This window comes from Chinchilla lanigera, unplaced genomic scaffold (assembly GCF_000276665.1).
Source record: "Chinchilla lanigera isolate Chin_1 unplaced genomic scaffold, ChiLan1.0 scaffold00033, whole genome shotgun sequence".
NCBI classification, from domain to species: Eukaryota; Metazoa; Chordata; class Mammalia; order Rodentia; family Chinchillidae; genus Chinchilla; species Chinchilla lanigera.
The window spans coordinates 17,126,850-17,152,910 of NW_004955434.1; the positions used below are offsets into that span (position 1 = coordinate 17,126,850).

The 26,061-nt window shown below is 40.9% G+C and overlaps 1 long non-coding RNA gene across 1 annotated transcript in view; it reads right to left on the reverse strand.

The window, feature by feature from the left end:
• Positions 1-607: 607 nt before the first annotated feature.
• Positions 608-26,061, reverse strand: part of LOC102014705 — a 45,771-nt gene continuing 20,317 nt past the window's right edge. The window contains exon 3 of the long non-coding RNA XR_261623.2: positions 608-782. This is a non-coding gene — a long non-coding RNA (uncharacterized LOC102014705). The remainder of the gene's footprint in view (positions 783-26,061) is intronic.

Sequence of the window (26,061 nt, forward strand, 5' to 3'; positions counted from 1 at the left end):
CACCCAACCAAACAGATTCCATTATTAGCTTAGCCACGGAAAAATATTGCCCTTCTCGACCAATGTGTACATTGGAACATGCTTTTGTCACATTTTGCTTAATATTAAAAAAAAATTCTGTACCTTCTGCTAAACTTGCTGTGGATCTAATACTGTTCCAAAATTACGAATTCTATTTTTTAAACTGAAGAGAGTCCAGTCAGTTTAACTACTGTTTCAGAAAGAAAACGTAGCATCAAATGTACTGATTTCTTAGTTTTTGCAGCAAGATAAAATTGTATGTAAATTCATTTAACAGTAAATAGATATCCCCAAAAATATTTGAAAAATACTTGTCCATCTGATATCTTTTTGTCTGTAGTATAATGATATTAAGCAGCTAAGATGGGCTTATTATTGCCCTGTATTTATACAAATGGGCCTCTGGAAGATCCGTGGCAGCACCAAGATGCCACAAGTCATCAGAAAAGTAAAGCTCTTACGTCTTTGCTCGGCCCGTGGCTTGTGGCATTTCTAAAGGAAGAAATGTGGTCCAGGGAGCTGGTGGAGGGCTGGAGAAGCAAAATAAAAGAGAAGGAACACAGGCGGGAACTGATGAGTATTCTTGTGGTTACGTTTATTGGAAGGCGAACAGCAGAATGAGGCTACAAAAGAGGACGAGATGTTCTCAGAGTCTGGTGAGGGTTCTTGGTGCCAATTCTCCATCCAAATGTATGGTTTCTTGAGGAAACTTAATATCCAATCTTGTGACATTTAACCTGGCCTCTTTATTGACTTTTTGCCTTAGAATCAAAACACAGAAAAGGAAAAGTTACTTTTGAAAAAGCCACACAGCAACAAGATGTATAGAAGATTTATAAGATGCATTCCTCACAACTGTTACCATCTGTGGCCTCTGGTCGCAGAATGAAGCTGCAATCCCATCAGCTCCCTGAGCTGCTAAGGCAGCCTCAATTTGAGAAGAAGGAAAGGGATCATGGAGCTAATTTGGAAAGAGGAGCTTTCAGTGTATTTTGTTTTAAGAGTTCCTTGATCCAGGAAGGCAGCATTGTAGGTCTGAATGTTCTCACTGAACCATAAGCCTGCAATACAAACATTCATGGCAGTTGATCATGTTCTCAAGCACAGCCTAAAATAAAAAGTATAACCATAGTGTCAAGTAGCCAGGTTTCTAACAATTACAGTATGACTGAACTTTAATACTTATTGTCAAATACTTAATATGCTTTTATATGTAATCTCATTTAGTCCTCCTCAAAACCATACATGGTAGGTATTTTTATTATTATTTTAAAGATAAGGAAGTGAAGATATTAAATATCTTACCCAAAGCCATACTACTAACAAAGAAGGGAGCTGTGACAGGAACCCAGATAGTGTAATAGCAACCAGAAATATATTTGTAACTAGTACTTTTTACTTCTGTGACACTGGAAGGGCGATTGCTCCCCCTCTGACAGCCACCAAGACATTTTCTAAACCCCTCAGTCCTTGTGCATTTGAAATTGTTGCTGCCATTTAGCCAAGAGTGATAATGTGCATACAATTTGTTTCCTAATTATATTATACATAAAGACACCCTATCATTTACAGCTCTTTATATCAACCAGGGTTACTTTCTGTTTTGCATACAGTATACTATTTTTCTCCAAAAGTTAATGGCATATAGTTTAGTGCAGTGACTGGTATGGAAACTACCTTTTCATTCAGTTTTCTCTTGTTGTTACTTTCCTCCTGAAGGAATCTAGTCCAAAAGCATTAGTACACCACTGACTCATGAATTTGAATTATCATCTTACTACCAATCCAAATACCAATACCATATCTCACAGAATCAGAGAAAATAATCCTAAAATTCATTTGGAATCAGAAGAGACTTAGAATAGCAAAAGCAATTCTGGACAACAAAGGCAAGGTAAGGGGCATCATAGTCCCAGATTTGAAATTATACTACAAAGTTACTGTGATAAAAACAGCATGATACTGGGTGAAAAAAAACAGACATAAGGATCAGTGAAACAGATTAAAAGATGCAGAAACAACTCCAAACACACTAAGCCATCTGATCTTTCACAAAGGAGCCAAACGCCTTCACTGGAAGAAAGACAATCTTTTTAATACATGGTGGTGGACAAACTGACTTCCTACATGCTAAAGATTAAAACTAGACCCATATCTTCCTCCATGCACTAAATTAAAATTGAAATGTATTAAAGATCTAAATATTCAAACAGAAACACTAAATTTGCTGGAACATAGAATAAGTGGAACTCTTGAAGACTTGGTATAGGCAAAGGCTTCATGAACAAAACCCGGACTGCACAGGAACTTTTACAAACAATCAACAACTGGGATCTCATCTTATAAAGCTTTTGTACAGCAAAATAAACCACAAACAACATGAAGAGACAACCCACAGTGTTGTAAAAAAAAAGAAAAAAATTTACCAGCTGTTCCTCAGACAAAGGACTACTATCTAGAATATATAAAGAACTCAAAAAAATCAGACTCCCGCAAACTTAAAGACCCAATCCAAAAAAAGGGCATCTGAGATGAATACACACATCTCAGAAGAAGAAATGCAAATGGCAAATAAATGTATGAAAAAATGTTCAACATCATTGGTCATTCGAGAGATTCAGTTAAAACAATACTGAGATTCCATCTCAAAGAAGGCTATCATCAAGAAATCAATAAAAATGCTGGTGAGGCTGTGGGGAAAAAAGAACACTTCTCCACTGTTGGCAGGAGTGTGGACTGGTACAGTCACTGTGGAAATCAATGTAGAGAGTCCTCAAAAAAACTGAAAGTAGAGGTACCAATTGACCCAGCTATTCCCCTTTTTGGTATCTTTCAAGAAGACTTAAAAGCATCATACCACAGTGATCCATGCACACCCATGTTTATAGCAACACAGTTTTTAATGGCTAAATCTTGGAACTAGTCCAAATCCCCATCAACCAATGAATAGATAAAGAAGATGTGGGGGATTTTTATGCAATGGGGTATTACTTTGCCATAAAGAAGGATACGCTTGAGACATTTCTAGCTAAACCATACTCCTAAGTGAAATAAATTAGACACACATGTTTAAATATCACATCATAATTGTAAGATGTATAACAGATATTGGCAAATGGGGAGAAAATGTTCAAAAGGAAGGCAAACTAGGGAGGGGAAGAGAGAAAGGAAGGAAAAGACAAGAAGAAAAGAATGGAAGAAAATGGAAACAAAGCTTTTGTAAATAAGGATAGGAAGAAGAACTGAAGGGAGGGGAGGGGAATGGGAAAAAAAAAGAAACAAGATATGTCTTGTACAGGTACTAGTTCTCTATGACCAATGTGATCATAATGTATATATAGCAATAAAAATGTACCAGTAAAATATTTAAAAGAATATCATCTTATGAATGCACATGGTGGGTCAAGTTAGCACTGAAAAAAATTACTATAAAATTAGAGAAAGGATAAGATTTGATAACAAGCTGAAATTTCAGGATTTGATCAGTTTCAATCAGTCTCATGGAGTTTTGTTTTGATATGTTTGTTTTTACAGTCTTCATGCACGTTTGTGTGACATTAAAAGACAAATCACTTGCTAAACTTTTGTTAAGATAAGAGGACTTCTAATTCCAATCCAAGATCATTTCAGCAGCAATTACTGTTTTATTCTAGCAAAAAATTTGTTAGCTACAAGTTATTACATTCTCTAGACACTGGTGATGGACATAAATTTGAAGAAATCATATTAGGAAAGAAAAGCAAATTCTAGTAACGTGAATGTGTCACCTTCCATTAATACAGGGCAAGTGCCCAAACAAGGTAAGTATGCTAACCAGAATTTCAACACCTTCTAGGTGTGAGGGATTTTCACCTTTATTACTAATATGTAAGTCCTCCTCCTTCACCTCCCAAATTCTCGCTAAGGCTGCGACTTACACTGTAGTGATCAGGAGCAACTATCCTGCTCTTGAAAAATAATCACCCTCTGCATAGCTAAGCGCTTGGCACAGCTGTGGATTCAGCAGCACCAAAGGGCTCTGCAAAAGTAATGTTTTAATTGTTGCTTTTTTAAACATATGCTTACATTGCATTTTCCAGCTAAGGAGTGGTTTCAACTATCATTCGTATCTCAGTCACAAAAAAAGGGTTCTCAGTCCAACTTGGCAGCTTTGAGCAACTCAGTTGATTTGGAAATCTTTCAGCTCCCTGGTTAACATTCTTCTTGTTCAAATCCAGGTGCCAAAACTTTCACTGAGCAACCGAACTACGGCTGAACTGCCTCTCTCACCTGCTACTGTCACTGAGGTCTAAGCACCACTATGTTTAGAGCTACCTCAGGAAAAGGATTGTCAAGCCACAGGTTGCAAAGTGATGCTACAGGTTCCTTAGCACCTTCAGTTCAGGCAAATGTGAGATTTCTCACTGAGAAGCAGCTTTGAGCTGATTGGATGGTCCAGTTAAACTGGAGATTTAGCTCGGGGCTAACAGCTTATTAGGATAATCCATATTCCCAGAGTGAGCACACAGTCACACTACTTGTCACCAGTGCCCACTTTCACTGTCACTGTTGTGCCATTTTGGAGGACTGATCATTTTCATTAGACCTATCAAAGATTAAGAGACTAGGGTGAGACATATCTTCAACCAAAACACCTACACAGGCAAGGTTCATAACTCACTTTTCCTTTCATCTGGCAGTTGCCAGCAATTCCACTGCTAAAGCTGCTAAGCATAACCTACTGTACCTCTACCATTTAATCACAGCATCTGATGCAAAGAGAGTAATTCCACAGTTGTGTGAAATGAGGAACGTCAAATTATAAGGCATGTTGCTTATTCATACAATCCAAAAATATCTATTGTACCCCTCACTGTTGGCAGGCCCTGTGCAGGGAAATGGGGATTGTCAGTGGAACTGGCATCATCACTGTTCTCGAGAAGACAACAGGCTCATGGAAAGACTGATTTAAGGCACAATTTTAGTAAGACCAGCAGGAAAAATCTCATGTACTGTAAGCATACCCAGAAGAGCAAATAAAAACATGCTTGAGAAATCTCGAGAGACCCATTAGGAAACAGACGTACCTAAGGAGAAGCATTAAGGCAGAGCACGGTTCTTCTGCGTGCTAAAGCACAGGAAGGGAATGCAGTCTTCAGCGTGGCCTGAGTGCAGACAGAAGGAAGGGCAAGGAGGCCAGTCGTGGGAGCTCAGGAGCACTGGGCAGGCCATACAGACTCTGCTAAAGAAATCGACCCTATCCTGGGTTAATGGAGAACTAGAAGAAAACTTGACACTGAAGAAGTGACTTGCTCAAATGTGATGGCATCATGATTTCTCTGGCTACCGTATCACGACGATAGGAAGTATTTTTCATTCTCAGCAGGAAAGAGGGCTTCATCGTTGTGTTGTATTTGAAAGCACTGAACCCTCCCTGGAGAACTTTTCTCCTGGATAAAATCAACCATGACTCAAGAGTGAGATACTCTGGATCCAGTTATGAGTTCGGGGCTTAATTTTCTGGTGCCCTTGGCCAACCCACACTAGGCTGAATTATACCATAAGTCCCTTGTCTATAAAATATGGACTACTGTATTCACTCTTCACATGGGGAGATGTAAGGAACCCCTGATGCAAAGTAGCCAACTTAGACAAGTATTACAGAAATGTTTAATATGTCCAAAAAGCAGCCAAGAAAGATGAAATGTGTGTGTCAAGTGTTCGCATGTGCAGTGTGAAGTTTCAGCTGTGAGATTTAATGATCGGGAGGCTCATTTTCACTAGGGTTGTCTGCACCAGCTCAAATCCAAGACTGGAGTGTCAGACTCGCTCGCCAATTAAGAGCAGATGACAATCTGAAATCACCTCTGCTCAAAAGAGGCCTCGCTTTCACAAGACACCATCTCTGAATCTGCTGAGTCCAGCCCACCACTTACAAAGCCACATTCAGGCACCAGGAAGATGATGGTGGAGGAAATTTCTGGAGGAAAAGAAGGTGCTATTTTTAAAAAATGGATATAAAAAAATACAAGAGATAGCTGAGTTCATGTCCCCTTCAGATATTATAAAATGCCATACATCTTAGTTTTAAAAGTTTTATCAATTACAATATCCATGATTCACTGAGAACTGGCTAGGCAGAATGTGCTATTGCAAGTATTTTCTAGGGGAGAGCTTACACTTCCTCACAACGGAGTTCTAATTCTTCCCCATCATATTTTTTGCCTCAATACTTGAGTTTGGAGAGATTAGGTCCTGCCTAATCAGAAGCTTGACTCACGACTCAGACTGTTAAAAGTCCTGTCCCACCACCTTCTCTTGCTGTGTACATTCCCGTCCAACCCAGCCCCTCTGCTTATATCATCACTGGCAGGTGAAGCTGCTGTTTTCAAAATGTGAGTCAGTCCAGATAAAAAGATTAATTCATTTTAGCAGCTATGTGTCAGTGACAGTATTTTTTAGAAGCGTATCATGACAACTTGCACATTATGCAAAATCCCTCTGCTGGGTCATGCCAATACGACCCTGGAAGGGAGTGAGTGATCTGCCCCTCTGTAAACATTCCCTCAAGAGCACCTGTTGATGGTTTATATCAGGTATTCAACACTATGAGAACAGACCCAGATACTTTTCTGAGAAATAGATCTTACTGCAGAAAATAGAAATACAGTACCACTTACATCAGCCCGCCATGGCTTGGGTTCATAAACCATATCATTTCTTCTTGCCTATCACATTGGCTGTGAAGGTTCTAGCAATTTGTTTTGTTTATGTTAACAGCATGCTGAATTTTAAAACTGAAATGTGTACAAGTTTTGCAGCTATATCTCAGAGTTTCTTCAAAGATAAGTTCAAATTCATTTCAGAGTATATTTTTAAAATTACTTTAGGGGAGAGGGGAGGGAAGGGACTAAAAAAAAATCTGAAATTTGTTATATATATGTACCAATGCCACAAAAGGAATGATCATTAGGTACTACAAACATGTACTAATAAAAAATAAAAATTGAACAAAACTATTTAAGGTATTTTAATGACTAATTTAGTTTAAAGTCATATCAAATTAATATTAATTGTAAACATTTTCAAATTCATAAAACACACACACTGAACTCTAAACTAATGTATTGAGCTCCTACTTAGCATCAGTCTTAACCATGTGTCCAAAATAACTTAATCACAATGTATCTTCGCCCTACCCCAGCTCCATCCTGCCAGTGACTTAGCTATCTTTTGGTTTGACTCCTCATGTCTCCTGTCTAAATTCAGCCTCCACCGACCACTTCACACCACGCTCCTGCCCCTGTTCTGCACCAGTCACCGTGCGTTTCAGGTACAACCAGGGCATCCCAGTTACTTTTCCTTCTACTGAACTTTTTCCCTTACCGTCTGTTCTCAACCCCGAAGTCAAAGTGATCCTTTTAAAACTAAGTCAGTTCATTTCTCTTAAAATCTTTCTATGTGTTTTATCACATTCAGAGACAAGTTTGTTCTCATAGCATGCAGGATATAGCTCCTGAGAACTTTTTTGACTATTCCTGCCACACTTTCTACCGTGAGCTACCTACACAGTTCTTTCTTATGAACTTCCTAACCTCCTCCTTAAATAAGTCCCCTCCTATTGAATAGTCAGAAGGTCACCCTTTCGGTGACATGCAAGGCCTGGCCCACGCTCTTCCCCTTTGCCCTGCTGAATTCATCCTCCGGGACTGTTCCCTCTGAGTCAATACACTACCGTCCCCCAGGTCTCCTGGCTGTTGCTCAAACACTGAGGACATACTGCTGCCTGGGGGCCTTCACACTGGGACACTCTCTGCCTGCTCTAACCAGAAGGCAGGTCTCTCTTTCTTGCTTGGTAAGGAAGGCCTTCCCTAACCACACTGTCTAAAATTGCAACCTCTCACCTTACCTCCAATAAGATCTTACCTCCTTCTAAATCTTATTCCTTGCATTATTCTTCTCTATAAGACTTACCACTACCGATAGACTACCTACTTAGTGTATATTCATTGTTTGTCTCCTTAATTAGAATTTGATGTCTACGTGCTAGGGTTATAGATTTCTCTTATTCTACTGTTCTGCTGCCCAGGACAGTGTGTGACATATGTGGTATCCAATAAGCATTTGTAGAAGGAAAGTATAAAGTAAACTAGCGTAAACAAGTAGCACAACTTTAGTGGGGATAGGAGCTTTCACTATTTCAGTGGAGGTGGTTTAAAAAGGCTCTTTTGTGACATTTGATCCTGGTTGTTGATTAGACACCACCTACGTAAAGATTAGAGGACTAAATATTCCACACGTGGGAACTTACTTAAGGATGAATTTGGCAAGTCCATGAGAAAGGACTGTGTAAGTAGCTCACATCGTAGAACATGGTAGGAATAGTCAAGAAAGTTGTGAGAGCTATATTCTATATGTTGTGAGAATAAACTTGAATTCTGTCCTTCCAGCAATAAGTCTTGGAGCAGCGTTCAAGCAGAGGAGCAGTATGATTGGATTAGCATGTTTAAAGGACTGCTCACTCTCTGGACAATGGATGGGGGCCCTGGCAGGAATAAAATGGGCAGTGGCTCAGAAACTGTCACTGCCTAGCAGAGAGATGATAGCACAGTGGACTGAAAAATGCCAAGGAAACAGCAGTGTCTGGCTTCAAGCCGCAGACAGGAGGAGTACCTACATTTAGTAGTGGACACAAACAGTGTGGAACAGAGAAAGCAAAGATAGCACAACATCTTTGGCTTGAGAAGCTGGGAAAAGACGGTGACAGTACTGAACTCATGCACTCTGACAGAACACATCCTCTGCTCTCACTGGTTGCCCCTGCTGTGCTTGTACCAGAAGGGAATCCTGGACAGGGGGAAGAGAGGAGTGGCAGAGTGAGTCTGAGTTCCACACTGGTGTGGTGGTAAGGACTCAGATGCAGACACTCGCAGAAAGTGTGCAATCCAAAGATGCCCTAAGATCCTCAATTAAAAAGGACATTTGCTATCTGTTTCTTGAGAGGGCTCCAGAACTGGTAAAGAATCCAACTGTGTCTAGCATCTGGCAAGAACTGGAGCTGGAAGACAAGCTACAACCTGGCAGGATGATTGGGAACCCCACCACTACCACCATCACATTTATCATTCACATTTATAAATTCAGCAAATTATTTCTCATGTAACATAAAAGAAAAGCATGATGATATGAAGAAGAGGAACAGGAGGGAAGTGAAAGGAGGAGTTGAACCTACAGAGGCCTCAGAGCCAGCACTAGAAGTGAATGATCTCAGTGAACAAGCAATCAGCAGCCAAACAAGATCACTCTTATCTCAGAGGCAACAAAAAAAAAAACAGTGTTTGGCCATGGTAGACCAGATGTCTCTCTCCCCATTCTGTGTGGATACTATACAAATTCATTGAGACATAGATATGATTTCATGGTATGGAAAAAAAAGATTTTTAACTCCCTGTATTTTACTTCAAACTGGAGTAACAGGTGGCTTGAAATACAAAAATCAGTCCAGTTAGACAAAAGCAAAGTCACATTTTTTACATTCCTGATTAAATAAAAAAGGTTTAGATCTTTTTCAAATGACAAGAAATGTGAATGACAGCTCTACTTAAATAACTATGATTCAACTGTAAAACTAAATTTTCCGGCTGCTCTCCTTTCAGGTTTTTATTTTTTTATTTTATTTTTTTTCCTTTCAGGTTTTTAGTTTGCTTTATGTGAAGTATATGTTAAGAAATGGAGGCAAGTTTTTAAAAATTACTATCTGCAGCTAAATAGATATATGAATCAGGGTTTCCTTGATACACTGCACCCAAAATAAAATAGAGCTATGAGCTAGATGCTGAAGACACCAGTCTAGCACTGTTTTACGGCACCTGACTGAAGATTTTATAATTATCCTGACAAGTTCATGCTGTTATTAATTTAATTTGAATGATCATATGCATTTAAACTTAAAAACTACTTTTATGTTGAAAAAGTACTTTAATTATATGTATGTATTTCATAGATTGAAAAGATTTGAAATTTTACTCAAAATGTGCTGCTGTTGAAAATGTTTACATGGTACTCTTCTAAGTGGCATAGTATATATTGTACTATGTACATCGTACATAGTGACATAATACAATATTTTTGGCAAATACAACTCATCAATCTACATATATATGTATATATACATGTATACATATGTATGTATATATGTATATATGCCCTGTATAGACATAATATATAAAAAACATTCATAGAACATATATAATATATATCTAATATATATAAAACACAGATTATACAAATCATGTTTTTAGATCTTGTTTTTAATCCATAATATCTTAAGACTACTCAGAATGACTATTGCTTGATTGCTACCCATGCAAGTAACAGTACTAAGAATTTATATTTATCATCTCTTTTCATAGTCTCCTCAATTCTGTGAGGCAAATTTTGTTATTTCATCATGAAACTGAGAAAACTGAGACTTAATTTTCCCAATGTCAGAAAGGTAGAATTGATGGAGTTACTCAACTTCAAACCTGAATCTTGAATCACAAAAGTGTTTTTCAGTGTCTCTCAAAATCTAATTCATGAGAGATAAATGAAAAAAAATCAAAACAAAAGCTCAAACGCTAAATTAAGAATATAAGATATGAGACAGTGAGTCACCTTAGAAAGTGCTAGAACTTTACCCAGGGCTGTGAGCTGTGTTTTAAAGGCACGCAATTCCTCCTCATGGCTCTCCTTGGTTGCAGGCATCTGGCAGAGGTGACAGGAGAATCTGAGCAGGAAATCTGAGGTTACCTGTGGCATAATCAGCAACGTAACCACTGAAGATTTAGCGAAACCTGAGATACCAGAAATAAACTGAAAATCCTCCTTTACTATGAGGTTAGTGACGCCAGCAGAGCACAGCTGGAGGAGGAAAAGTAGATCTTATCCTCCAAAACAGACCAGTCCAAGGGTGATCTGATGAAGTGCAGGCACTTCTTGCAGAAAAAAAAACCTTCAAATGTGCGACTGTCATTTCCGGAGGGGCTCAGGCCTTAAGGGTCTCACACTGTAGTGTTCACTCTGTCTGTTCTTGCCAACATTTACAGTGTCCCCAGGTATAACCAGCAGCCCTCAGTTTCATTGGACAAAGGGACTGGAAAAGTCCTGGAACACAGAAGTTGTGCAGCACAAGAACCGATGCCAGGCAGTGCTACGGGCTCATGACAGGCTCTGGGAGCACATATATCAAAGCAAACTACTCTGAGCTTGTTTTCTGATTTGTAAACTGAGGATGGCATTGTCTGGTAGTGTGACTATTAAAAGATGTGAATATATGAATCTCTTTCTTTTCCTCTTTCCTTGGGTCTGTCCTCTGATTCCAAGTACATTTATCAGTGGACATCCTTAGTTGACACCCAACTTAGATACCTAATATATATTTCTAACACAGCATGATTAAAGTGGACTTCCAGGCTCCTCACCAAGTTGTGCAATATCCATGAGCTTCACCATATCAGCAGATGGCATTCATGCCAGACATCTTAAGGTCATTCTTAACTCGTATCCATCTTTGAATCCCATTCCCCAATTGCTCAAGGAACCTGTCATCTCGGTTATTCAGCGCAGCATTGAAAGTCATACTCTTTTGAATAGACATCAGATCATGTCTCTACTCTGCTCAAAACCTTCTGTGCTCCCCTGCACTACCTCCGAGAATGAAGGATCCACAAGGCTCTTCCTCCTTTCTCTTTCCCCAAAGGAGGCACACTGGCAATCCTTAGCATGAGCTCACCTGGGGGTGTTTGCTCCACCATAGCCTCTGCTTGGAAGGCCCTTATCCCAGACAAATATCTCCTTGAAATTTAGATTCTCTCTCCTCATGGTGTCTCCTGAAGGTTAGGTCATTTGCAAAGAAGGTACTAAACATTCCTAAGTTTCTCTGACTAGTTATCAGAGCAGAGTCTTGAAGCTTCTTGGTTCCTGAACAAGCAATATCTTGGGACAAACCACAGTTTTAATATCCTTAAAAGGCATTTCACATTTTAATGAAATTACAAAATGATAACTTGGCAAGTGGTTGGGAAAAACCAGCGCTCTCCCGCATTTTTCATGAGAATAATAATTGGTTAAATGTTAGACTATTTCTAATAGCTATCAGAATTGTAAATATGTACATAAACACTGATCCATTGATCACAAATCTAGAAATCTCTCTTACAGATATATTCGTATATTTACCGAGAAGATTACCCAAGAGTATTCTTCTAAGTAGTATTCTGTTAGCCAAATACTGGAAATAATCTAAATACCCATTGGCAGGAAACCGACCCAATAAGTTAGGGAACATTTGCAATGCCACATTCCAAAACTATGAAAGAGAAGAGGCCAATTCATACACGCAAATACGGACTCACATCCTAGTAAAGACACAAAGTAAGATGCACTATTTTGTATACCAGTAGTAGGTACACATAGACTATCTCTGGAGAAATAAATATAAATACTGACAACAATTGTTTTCCCAGGAGCAGAGAATTTGGGCTCTGGGGGATAGTATCCAATGGGGCCCCCAGTAATGGGGCCCCCTTTCTACTGTGCACCCTCATATACTGTTGAATCTTTCACCAAATGGAAATTCTCTGTATTCCAATTAGTAACTTTCAAAAGTTGTGTGTCCCTTGAATGTGAATTGCTTCTTCTGAAGTGTCACTCATTCCTGAAAGCCTCATTAGGTTGGTATTTGCTTTTGAAATTTGGTCTTCTCAGTGTCTACAAAATGAGTCTTGTGTTTTTTCCCCTACTGCCTTGAATAATATGCCACTGGAATGGAAGTGATTTACCCTTTTTGCTTTCAATATTTTTACTTTGCAAATATGATCAATCCTGTTGTTCCTGGTCATGATGATGATCAGAATCCAACCTGGAACCAGTCAGATCAGAGGTCTCATGAGGCAGCAATACCAGCTCCTTTGCCTGCCACTCTGCCCAGTCTTGTGGGGGGGAATCAAAACCACAGAAAATACTGTAAAGATAAAGACAGCATATTTCTGAGGCATGGAAAGCCCTTTGACAGTTGAGATGACTTAGACTGCAGTCTTCTTTTCCAGGCCTCTGGTGATCTCACTCAACTCTGTAGGCCCTGCCTGGGCCTTTACTTTCCTCTTCACAGAAGAAGAAGTCTGCACCCCCTAAGCTCTTACAAACACTGTAAGGTAATGAGTGTAGTTGCCAAATATAATACTTACCACAATTTCTCAATCTCAACAACAAATGTGCCAAAACAGTGGCAGGAAACCACATGTTTTAGAAAACAAAGCTTAAAAAAAAAATAACTTAAAGGTCAAAAATTACAGCATCTGCTCCCTCACTTTAGCCTTTGCTTTCTCAAAGAATGATGTCACTGAAACATTGTGGGCTGTGGAATCTGATGAATCAGAGTTTGGATGACTTGAGGGAGAGCTCCTTTAAGCCGGGGACTGAGTATCATCTCTGTGGTGTGCTCAGTGTCCTTTACAGCTGCTGAGCAGCACCACTCCCTCTGGCCACTCTATAGGTATCCATAGCTTTCATCATTGCCTGCAAAGAGCCTCAGGAATTTTCACCTCTATCACAGACCTCTCTTTTAAACTCTAGACCTATATATCCAGATTACCATCTCACTTTATGTATCCAAAAGATAGATTGCAATGCATTGAGGTTCAGTGTTATAAACTTCCACCTCAAATCTGATCACCTATCCCAGCTCACTGTGCAAACAAAGGCTCTATCATCTAGCAAGCTTTGCAGGCAAAATTTCCAACATTCCACATGTTGTAGTCAGGGTTTAAAGGGAAACAATTTAATACAGGACACATAATTTATAGGATTACTTTATAGTAGTCAGCCTAAAGTAATAGTATAGTAGTCTATTACTTTATAGAGTCAAGTACAAAAAAGTGCAGGAAATCTGTCCACACACTAAAGGCCCAGAAGATCCAGCTGAGGGCCTGGATCCCACAGCAATGTTCTTCATGAGTTCAGCTGAAGACCTAGAGCCTGTAACAATGCCTCCCATAAGTCCAACTGGAGCCCTAGAGCCCACAACAATGTCTCATGCAGGCCTGTTTCATGGATCTGCACTGGGAAGCCCAAAGGTCAGTGGTGGAAGCTAGAAAGTCTGTGCCAGTGGGATGAAAGACCTGTGCTAGCAGGCTGAGGGATCTGCACTCGAGCCAGGAAGTGACACTCAGAGTAAGGACGAGAGCTCTCCTAAAGTTGCCACAGCCATCCTCAGCAACAGTGTGGTCCCGACTCCTACAAGCTCCTCTAGACAATGAGAACAGCAGAGTTCATATCAGGAAAGCCAGCATGACAAGCTCCTCCATGAGAACCAACAGGCCCTAAACTTCTTCCTCTCCAGTTCTTCCTCTTATACTGCTAGCAACAATCGCCCCCTACACCCAGCACCACGCTGATTCGGTTCAGCTGGGTGTGACAAATTGACCACCAGTTGTCAGTCCACCACAACACATGTCACTTTCTTCTTCTTCATCTCTATACCCACCCCTACACACCAAGTCCTTTCTGTGGACACCTAAGTAGCTATCTAAGCGTGACCTTTTCTCCACCTTGCTCCCAACACTGTCCACACTAGCCGACTACTTCTGTGGATCACCAAGACTATGGCAATAACCTCCTGCCTGGCTTCTCCTCGTCTGCTCTTGCCAGTTCTCCATCTGCTCTGCACATTGCAGCCAGAGGAACCACAACATTCACGTGCTGAAAACTCTAGCATGGATTGATTGCTTGTAAAACAAAGACAAAAAACATAGAAAGCCTTACATGCCTCATATCTCCTCTCTCTTTCTCCCTCTCCCTCTTTCCCTGTCTCTCCATCTCTCTCTCTCTCTCTCTCTCTCTCTCTCTCTCTCTCTCTCTCTCTCTCTCTCTCTCTCTCTCTCTCTCTCTCTCTCTCTCTCTCTCTCTCTCACACACACACACACACACACACACACACACACAGCCACATGGGAATTTCCAGTCTTACCTACCATACTCCTTCCTTCTACAGGAATTTTGCACTTGCCGGTCCATCTCGGGGTGTGATGGTTCTCCTTCCTTCTTCACTTCATTAGCTTACACATTTTATATACCCAGCTCAAATATCATTTCAATGAGAAAATCTTTCTTTCTTCCTCTGAGAACATCAAATACCCTTTTATGCATGCTCTTAATATGTAGATCTCTATATCTAGCACCTCCCACAGTTGTAACTTTGTATTTGGGGGAAGTCATTATTTGGTTTGTATGTAATACTTTCCTATTCGCCTAAACTACCCAAAAAACAAGAGCTGGGTAGAGTTTTTGTTTATTATTGTTTCTTACTTTCTTGAAGGTATGCAACGAACATTTGTTTCATGAACATTTCAATGATTACATTTCTATGGGAAAATGATAACCAATCCTCTATGCATACCTGTGCACGATCCCAAGAAAACAGCACAAAAGTAGAAAGTGAAACTTTATCTATAAAATAGCTATAAAAATAATTATTTTGACCAGGTCTGGGAAAGATTAAGATTATATCATAACAGTCTTCTCCTTGTGCTTGATAAATGGTCTCTTATTGATAGATATCAGTTGTCTACTCCTTAGTCCCTCATCTGGTAGTTTAAGCAATGAAAACGAACTCTTAGTAAATGAACAAGTTATTTGTGTCAGACACAGTTTGCCCAGATAATACAGTCTTTCAAGTACTCTGGGTGATCAATACATGGCCTGGGAAGGGCAAGTAAAAAAGAGCAAGTAAAAAAGTTCAAGATACAATATGTATAAGCGCCAATTTCCCGGGATGAATACATTTATTATGCATCCTGAAAGTGCACAGAACTAATACACACACACACACATACAGAGAGAGAGAGAGAGAGAGAGAGAGAGAGAGAGAGAGAGAGAGAGAAGTCCTGGCAAGAGAAAGTAGAGTATAAAGTGAGAAAGTGACATAGTGTGCATTCTACAACAATCCAATACAGCAAACAGGCTTTCTTACCAACCCACATATTTATTGCTAAATAAGCTAAATTTATTGCTAAATAAGCTGCTGAATTTATTGCTAAATAAGCTGAAAATACTATGAATTTGGGGAAAAGGGAGATCCTTTAAATCAGAGTGCAGGACTTGGGTAGGCCTTCTCAGAGTGATGGACTTGGAGGTAAATGATGAATTGGGGGGGTTCAGCTCTGGTGGATGTAACTATGTGAACAAAGGGAGCAGGACTGCTCCAAGAGAGACCAGATTGAATAAGGTAGAAGAGTTAGAGCCTAGAAGGCTGGGAGGGGAATTCAGAATCAGGCATAGAAAGTTTTGAATACCGAAGAATGGACTTTTGATTTATTCTCTGAACAGAAACACTGAGAAAGAAACTTTTAGAAATCCCTATGCATCAAAACCATTTCAAATAACAAAGTGGGGCTCCTCCAGTTGGGTTCCTATGATTGGCCAAAGTCAACACACAACAGGAAGTGCAGAAAGGAGAAAGGGAGGGAGATAGGCAGACATTCTATGCATTATAAAGTTTTCACATTGCATGTGAACATATGGCTGAATCTATCTCTGTGACTCTCCAAAGCACGCAGATGAAGGGCTTTCAGCATCCCAGGATGTCGTCTCTGCCTTTAGTCCTCTAGTTACTGGGCATCTCCAAATCACAAGCTCCCTGGAAGGCCCACACACTCAGCTGGGATGAGTGTGGCCCTTGAAACCTAGTGTGAATTAATACGTATTGGTTCATAGGATAATTCTGAGTGGCCTATTCTGCCACTAGCTCCACTGTCCTCTTCTTCCATTGCCCCTCCTCTCCCAGCAATGCTAAGAGCATATAAAATGAAGAAAATCATCTTGCAATAAAGTTACTGGCAAAGGCTTAATAAACAGAAAATGATGAATAATACATCTATGTGTGTGAGGAAGGAAGACAGGGATTGGCTAGAGAACATTTCTCCATTGGATCCTTCAATATTCTTCTTATACTTTTATTAATGTAATAAATCTGGTAGGGGACCTACTAGCAGCTGTCAGAGACAGAGGGATACACAGATGTAGAGAGAAGGATTGAACTCAAGTGTAGTAGTTATTACTCTAAAGGTGGCACCATCAAGTCACTAAAAGATAGGTCTAAATTTTAAGGTGATGTTGTCACTCAAGGATTAGTAGGAACTAAGTATAATAAGCTGTAAATAACAGGATAACTTTAACAAGAGGAGATGCAAATTGCTGTAAAACTTCCGTGTCAGACAGGGATTGATCCTACTTGGGAGCGTAAGAAAAGCTACGGTACCAGAGCTGCCTGAGGTTGGCATTTGTATTGTAGCTTGAAGGGTGAGATGTAGGTTCCACTTGGGAGAAGGAAGAGAAAGTCATTGTAACAGAGCAAGCAATCTGGTCAGACTAAGATGCAAACCACCTGAAGATTCAGTGGTGAAAGGTTTGGGAAAAATGGAATAGGCAATATAAGCTGGGGGGTGCAGATTGAACTAGAGAGACAAATTCCTTCCTACAGATTCCCCACCAGGGACTGAAGCAGAGAAAGAAAAGAGCTGGACTTCAAGTTTAAGAAGGAAAAGTGATAGAGGAAAATGCCCAGGTTTAATGGTCCAAAGAACTGGAACTCAAATGCCAGGTGTGCCACAGCCTAATTTTGTCATTGAACAATTTCATCTAACCTTTCTGAGCCTCACTTTTACTTCCAGAAGGAGGTAATAATATATTGTCCAACTCAGAGACAGAAAATAAGACCAAATGGAAGACTATGTGCAAAATCCTGGGCCGTAGCTGGAGATTTAGAAATTTTTTTTTTTTTTTTTTTGTCTTTTTGAGACAGGGTCTCGCTATGCAGTTGAGACCGGCCTTGAGCTCACTTTGTAGCCCAGGCTGGTCTCGAACTCACAACGATCCTCCTGCCTCAGCCTCCCGAGTGCTGGGATTACAGGCGTGCGCCACCGCGCCTGGCTAGAAATTTCATTTACTTTCTCTTACCATTCTCAAGTTCTGCTTACATCACGTGCCTCATCAAGTCCTGGGCCATGAAATGAGCACCTTTGGCTTTGCCCACTAACAATTTCTTGGAAAGCCTCTTTTCAACCATTGTTTGATTCAAGTTGCGGTCCCACATCTTTACTCGTCTACAGTTCCTACCCCTTAAATGGAAGCATTAGCAAGAGCGTTTGGTTTGCTGCTAGTAATTGCTGGGGGTGAGTACAGGATTCTTTCCACCTTCTGCCCAACCCACATCCTCTCTAATTCCCTCCACCAAGTACTTAAGCTTCTACTGGAGCAGATGGGAAAAAGAACTCGCGAGGCTCCCTGGGAGCCTGGCTATTGTTTGAGGGAACTGGAAGCCAGGGAACTCAGAGTGTGCGTCCTGCCTCCTCACACACAGCACACGCTGCTTCCTGTCAATCACCCTGGAACACCGAGTGCTGGGCCAGACAATTTTGTCCACAGGATGTTTGTTTGAAGGCGCTGCCTTGCCAAGTCTCAAAGCTCAAGACTTCCGCTGACAATCCAAACACCAAAATGAGAAAGGGGGGAAAACCCTTGGGCAGCTCTTTTCATGCCTAATAAGGTCTACTTATACTCGAAAATAGCAACAGGTCATCCGAGCTTGTAGAAGCTGGGGAGGTGAGAAGCCTGATCTTTAAAGCCCTGAGCCCCAGGGAAGTTAAAATACAGGTTTCTAAGAGCGGACGCTAAAAGTATGTCCTTAGAACACCATTAGCATATTTGGCCCTGTACTCCCATAAATGATCAACTCCTGTTTTCACAGGCACGCCTAACCTGGACTGCTCAGTAGGTAAATACTTGCAGATAATTTGCAAGACACATACAGCTAGAAAATCAAGGTGCCCTACCAAGGGCTAAATGCAATAGTATGACTTCACTGGGTAGATTTTTGTAATCTTTTCAAGATCTATATGTGATCTGAATAATGTTTGAGGCTCTTGATGATGGTTACATCTGAAACAGGAAAGTTGAAAGCCACTATGACACCCTCACATACTGTTCTTCAAGGAGTAGATAACACGCAGGCTCTCCTACATGTACATAATCAAAAGACCTCTCCACTGTGAGTCACTCAGTAATTTATTTGAAGAGTCTTTCTGGGCGTTGTGGCGCGCACCTGTAATCCCAGCACTTGGGAGGATGAGGCAGGAGCATCACTGCCAGTCTGAGACCAGCCTGGGCTACAAAATGAGCTCAAGGCCAGCCTGAACTTCATAGCAAAAACATGTCTCAAAATGACCAAAAATTAAAAAAAAAGAAGAGTCTTATCATATCTATACTATATCCTCTATAAAATTTTTAAACAAGAATTTAAATATTGCTAAACAAGAATTTAAATATGTGTATTTACCAGCTACTATTTATAATCTCTATGTATCTAGGTAACTGACTTATCTTTCTGAGGATATTTTTGCCTGTAAAAATGGATCACTATCCCAAACTCTACTGTAATGTAATGAAGTGTAAATAAGATCATGTGGTGAAATGTGCCTGGCATCTAATAAGTGCTCAAAAAATAATATCTCAGAAAATAGAAAACCAGAGGGAATTGGAGAACAGTTTGTAGGACTGGCTTTGAAGTGGCTCCAACTACCACTTACACTCTCTCACCAAGTACTGTGGATGATGCACAAAAGTCCTGAGTTATAAGAGCAAATCACAGAGGCTTTAGTGGGAAAAAGGTTGTGGTAAGGTAGACAAGGATGCTCTGAGATGCACTAATTTTAAGAATCAGTTATGAAGTGAGTTACAAGCTCCCTAGCAGAATCAAGAACAGAAAGCAACACACTGCTTTTCCCTTTGGAACTCAGCACACACGTGGCAAGGAATGACACCAGAAAGGAGCACTTTCGCAAGCACTGCAGGCAAACGCCAGCCGGGGGGCACCCAGGTGGATCTGGGGTTACACTGCACATGAGGCCCAAGGTTGGAATCACTTCCGGCCAGATTTCCATCCAGTACCTAGCTGCTCTAGAGGAGAACTCATTCCCATGTTACTGTAAGGAGCTGCACAATCTGAGTTTTCAAAGTGAACTTCTTTTACACAGAACAAGAAGTTTGGGAAAGTTTATTTAACCAAGCACATACAAGCTTAGAATCAATGAGCTGGGTACGAGGAGAACATGTCATGTTTTTAGTAATTTGAATTATACCAATTATAACTAATTTTATTACTTTATATCTACTGACTTGGCAAAGATTTTAAAAAATACCAGTTAATAGTGTATGATAGAATATAAAAGTGAAATTCACTTACGCTCAGTGTATACTGCGGGTAGGAATAACTATCACATAATTCTTGCCCCTATGAAAATACATAACAAGATTATGAAAACAGATTTATAATTTTGGGCCTAGTACCGCCAATTAGGGGATACTATCCTAATGAGGTAAAGAGAAATATGCTCAAGGATCCACATGCAGGTTGTTTATCACATTGTTATTTATAGTAATATTCCCATTAAAATGGAACTCTGTATATGATAAAGGCTTCATGGTAAGGAAATAGTTAGGCATACTGTGCTGTTGTCATAAATTATACAGGCTTTAGAAATTGTTTTCAAAGAATTCCTTATGAAATGGAAAAATAATGATATAAAGTAACTTAGAAAACAACATGAATTATTACATATTGCCTTTTAACGTATTCTTCTATACATTCTGAATTTGCTTCAGAGAGCACAGATTTCTTTCACTGACAGGAAAAAAAAAAAAAGCAATAAACTTTGGTGCCAATAAAAAAAAAATCTCAGCATTGACAGACAAGCAATAAAATAACCTGTGGCAACATCACTAGCAATATTTTCGAGAGCCAGAGCATCACACCGCCCTTTGGTTCCAGCTACCTAGAGTGCCAAGTTCCAAGCCACACTGATTTTGATATGCAAGAAAAAGGGTTGCTTTTTTGTCTTTTCTGTTTTGGTCCATTTGCTTTGTCGACGCATACTGCAAAGTGTCCTAAAAGCCATATGGGAGATGTACTTCTTTCCAGCTGCAAAGGAATAGAAAATGCCAGAAATCACAATACATTCTTAGTCCTGGTAGAATGGAAAGCACATGAAATATTTAAAACATGGAGTTGAGATTTCATTTTAAAGTATTTTAATGCCGGGTCTGAGCTGTTCGATTCTCCTTCCGAGCTCACTGGATGAGCAGTAATGGGGAGGGAAATGGAGGAAGAAAACAACAGCCATTCAGTGTGAGAACAGTCCTTAGCAAACAGCAAAGAGAACCTGAGGGGTTTTCTGTTTGGTTGGGTTCGGTTTGGTGAACTGTATTTCATTTCTTATATAAGTCTTGGTGCTTTACAATGGGGCATGTTCTGCACTGTGTGTTCTCTCAGAAAAGCCAAACAGAAACCAGTCATGGTGGTTTCAAGGCAGCAAGCCCTCCCGTTTCTCATGTTTCAACTACGCAGCCTCCACTTGAGCTGGGGACCATATCATATATCATAAATCACTCTCTGATAGATATTTGGCAGGCAGTCAGCACCCCGGGCTATGCAGCAACGTACAGTATGGAAAATTTTTAAGGTGGAATCTTGATTTTGTAACTTAAGGACTTAATAGCATCTCAAAACATTTTACTACTTCCTGGTACACACACACAAAAAGCCAAGAAAGCAGAATTCTCCATATGGTTTTCAGTTTTATAGGATATATACAGAATAAGCCAAACAACTGTAAACCTGGAGGCATTCTCTTACTGTTGTTAATTCAACTCAGTAAAAACGAGAAAAGAAAATTAGCGAGTTTGAGCCCAACCTAGCCTCCAAGAGAGTCGAGTCACCAAGAACTTCTAGAATCTTCTTTTTAACTACCCATCTGCCCGGAGTTAACAGCTCTACACCTTAGAAACAGGGGAAAGCAGCAGGACTGGGGATGAAGGGACAGATTTTATTGTGAGATAATAACATGCTGTCAAAGGTACTGTGGGGGATTTCAACAGGAAGGCTTACAACTTGCCGAGAATCATAGAAACCTCAGCAGAGTCTTTCTTCTGATTCCAGGCCTAAAACTGAATTTTTGAGGCTCTCTGAGCCTGCACTCCCGCCTTCTCAAATGTTGCAAACCGTTTCGGTCTCCCGTATTCTTCCTCAGGAGCCTCTTTCAACAAATCATGCCCCCTGTTTTTTTAAACTGCAAACTTCATTTAACCCCTGGCAGCGGCATCTCAGCAGACACTAGGAGCTGCTGGAACACCACAGCTCCTGGCACAGCAAGTGCGGGGAAGCCAGGGGCGCCTCCGTGCACGGAGGGGTTAACTCCGTGGTATTCGGACGTGCTGGAATGTTCTCAGTGTTCTCGCACTGAGCACTTCTTAGAAGGGCTAATAGACGCGGGGGAAATGTGCAGTGCGCGGTAAGGCATTGTGCTCTCTGTGAAAAAACAATGCGTGGAAAAACAAAAGAGAGAAACTGAATCAATCCTTTTCTTTTTAAAGTTCAAAATAAATGCTGCTTTGGGGCTGTTGTTGTTTTGGTTGTTCACAAATTAGCTACAGTTTGGTCAGGCTAAATATAAAACTTGCAGTACCGTTTACTTAGAATGTTTCTGCCCAATCCCAATCACTTTGAAGAAGAAAATCAAAGCCAAAATTAAACACAATGGTGAGACAGACAGAGAGAGAGAGAGCTGATGTTAAGTGGCGACTGCTAGCTCAGAAATAACTTATACTCTCTGTACATTATGTCACCCCCACATACCCACGCACTCCAGTTTTCACTCATCAATTAATTTCCAGGATTGTGCTACTTCCCGTCAGTGCAAAGCTAAGGCTTGGTGATGAAGAATCAAGGCTCCAGGTCCCTCACAGACCCACCGCTGGCCCTCAGGTTCAAAACTTGACCTCCTAACCACCTGTAGAAGGAAAATTGGTTTCAAAACGCACTGGGGCAGAGTCCAACCCAGCTGGACCTGCCTACCAGCCCTTCCGTCACCCATCCGCACCTCTTAAATCAGTGGTTCTCAGACTGGGCTACATATCCAAATCCCCTGGGAAGCTTTTTAAAAGCCCAAAGCCAAGGCTGCTTCCCAAATCAGTTATACCAGAGTCTCTGTGGGTGAAATGTTTTCAGGTTCCTAGGGCAATTCCATGTGCATCCAGGTTACAGGCCACCACCCAGACTGTTGCTCCCAGATCCGGGGTTGCCTTCCTCTCTTTGTGGTTCTGGCGAAGCCAGGGCGTGGCACACTAGCATAGGTGGCCATGTTCTTCCTTGTTTAACGATCTGTAAGGGTTCCTGCGTACTCCAGGAGCGCATCCAAATGCCTTCCTAGGACTGCCAAGGCTTCCGGGCCTCCGTTTCCCACTCCAGCTCCACTTCCGCCAGCCTCTGCCTCCGCATGCACCAGTGTTGCCACATGAAATGTCCTGAGCCTCCTGCGGCCCTGGGAACACTTCACACTGGCCTTTCTCTGCGCTCAGGGACCTTTTTGGGAGTAACCCCAGGAGCTCATCTGCTGCCTGGACAAGTTATATTCTTACTCTGTGGGGTTTAAAAGACAGCTTGAAGGAAAGAATTCCGCACCAACTGTCCTGGCCGGCTCTCAGGGGAAGAACCAGAAAATAAAGAAAGCCAAACCACTTCATCTCTGCCCTGGACTTCAACCTAGACCAGGGTGGCGAGGCCAGTGTCTCACTGCCTAACCGACAGCAGAGCACTAAGTCTTTCCAAGCCCAAACACGTGTTCTCTCTTGCATCCTGCTTCTCTGCGAATTGCAGACCAGCCACAGCGCACCTCCTCGTCATCATTGCTTTGAACTCTTTGATACGTGTCCATTCTGAACGTCATGAAAATTTGAGAAGCCCCTTCCTTTTCACCTTTTGTGAGTGTAGAAACTCCTGTGGACAAACACGGTCACAGCTTTGGAGAGAACCTGGCTGATTGGTGGGAGTGGTGTATGCAGGCTGGAGGTGAGCAGCCCACGAATTTCTCACATTCCTCTCTTTGGTTATCAGCCATCATTTTTCGACAGGTTCACACAGCATGCCAGCCTGCAAGCACCGAGCTCCAAAACTACAGCGCTTTGCTGTGAGAACCTTGCTGAAACAACAAAAACAGGCCATAACCAAGTACCAGCTTATATCAGCCCTTGTGAAGCTGAAAATAATATCAACCATAACAATGACAACAAACTGCACATGGACTTAACATTTCACAGTGTGTGCGTGGATTATTGAATTTCAGTATCATTAACCATCCTGAGTAGCAGGCAGGGCCAGTAATTTTCACTTTCACCTAGATGAACGACCTACAGGAAGACAGGTTAAGAAATTTGCCAAAGTTCACACAATTATGACAAGGAAGACATGAAATTGAAACTTCCAGCTGTAACCTTGGACCCATTTTCACCATACTAGAGCTCTGGGTACATTTTTCTCTCTTTTGAGACAAAGCTGCTCTATCTAGTGCTCTCGCTTAGTGGTATTATTTCTAATCTCTAGAGTTAAGTGTTTCATGTTTGTTTGTGTTGCACTCTTCAAGTAGAATTTGAGCAGGCTATTATCTCCGTAGAAAGCTTCCTCCTCTTCAAAGGAGGCATTGCCATTTCCTCTAAGCATGAAGGTCCAAAAGGGTGAAGAAACGGAAATATAGAGAAGGGGCCCCTGAGCCACTCCTTCCAACAGGGTCCAGCAGGGACTGTCACTAAAATGCCGGGCAACCAAACCTCCCAGGGGGATCTAAACAAATAAGACCTCTACACACCATGTGCGCACATTTAAGCATAGTTGCTGAGGCAAGGTTGCGGACTTGAGTATGTCATTGTGTCCTAAAGGTGTTACCCAATTTATTAACATGAGCTAACCTTTTTCAATAATTCCAGCCTTGCTGAAGAGTTCACAGCCTCACCTCTGCCCTGCTCTTATCCAGCTTCAGAAGAAGATAACTACACTGTTCTTTTTCTTTTCTTTTTTTTTTCAAGTTTTTTTACTAGTACCTGTTTACAGTACATGATCACATTGATCGTGGGGAGTTGGTACATCATAACTCTTCCTCTTTTTTTAACCCACTGCCCTTCTCCCTGCTCATTCTAACTCTTAGTTGCTTCTCATTTTTAAAAGCTCTATTTTCATCATTTTCCCCTTTAGTTCTTATTTTTTTCCTCCTCTTCCTCTCCTTTTCTTTCCCCTCCCCTCAAATCTTGTTCCCACTTGCATTTGAAAAAGATCTCCCTACCTCCTCTTTATCTATCTTCTATATATAATTTTATTACTTTCTCAAAAATCATGAGATATTTATGCTTGTGTGTGTGGTTCATTTCATTTAATATTATAATCTCAAGTTGCAACCATTTTTCTATGAATGCCTCAAGTTCATCTTTCTTTATGGCAGAGTAGTATTCCATTATGTATAGATACCACACTTGCTTTATCCATTCACCTGTTTGGGGGCACACAGGCTGTGGAGGATTCTTTTCTTTTCTTTAATAATTAATTAGATAGAATTCAGTTTATAATCCTTGGAAAATCCTACCTTTTTTTTTTTTTTTCCAGTACAGGGAATCAAACTTACAACCTCATGCTTGCCAGGCAGGCGCTGTGCCACCGAGCTAAATCCCCAGCCTCTGAAAATCCTACCTTGTAGCAATACACCATTATGAAATTTTTCTCCACACAATTGTATTTTCCTTATAATCATCTTAGCTTCAGTACTACTTAAAAACATTGTTTACCTGAGTTTCCTCTGAAAACTAGAAAGGTAAACAGGCAAGAGAGCAATTTGCAGACAAATGAATTCCTCCAGGACAGGGCCGTGCATTTCCGTGGTGAGGGCGGGGCAGAGCCTTGGCTTCTAGAGCTCAATCCCTTCCTCGATTTCATCTTAGATTTCACCTTAGATCCCAGCTCCAGAATTCAGTTTCCTCATCCAGACATCAGCTTTGCAAAGGCACTGTAGGATGGAGTGATGAGTGAAAGCTCGGGCACAGAGGAAGAGTTCAGTACACTTAGCTCTGTCCGACCGTTATTTGTTTGCTCATCTGCTTTTGGGCATGTAAAACTCTTGCTTTGAGCTCAGATTCTGAGGGGAATAAACC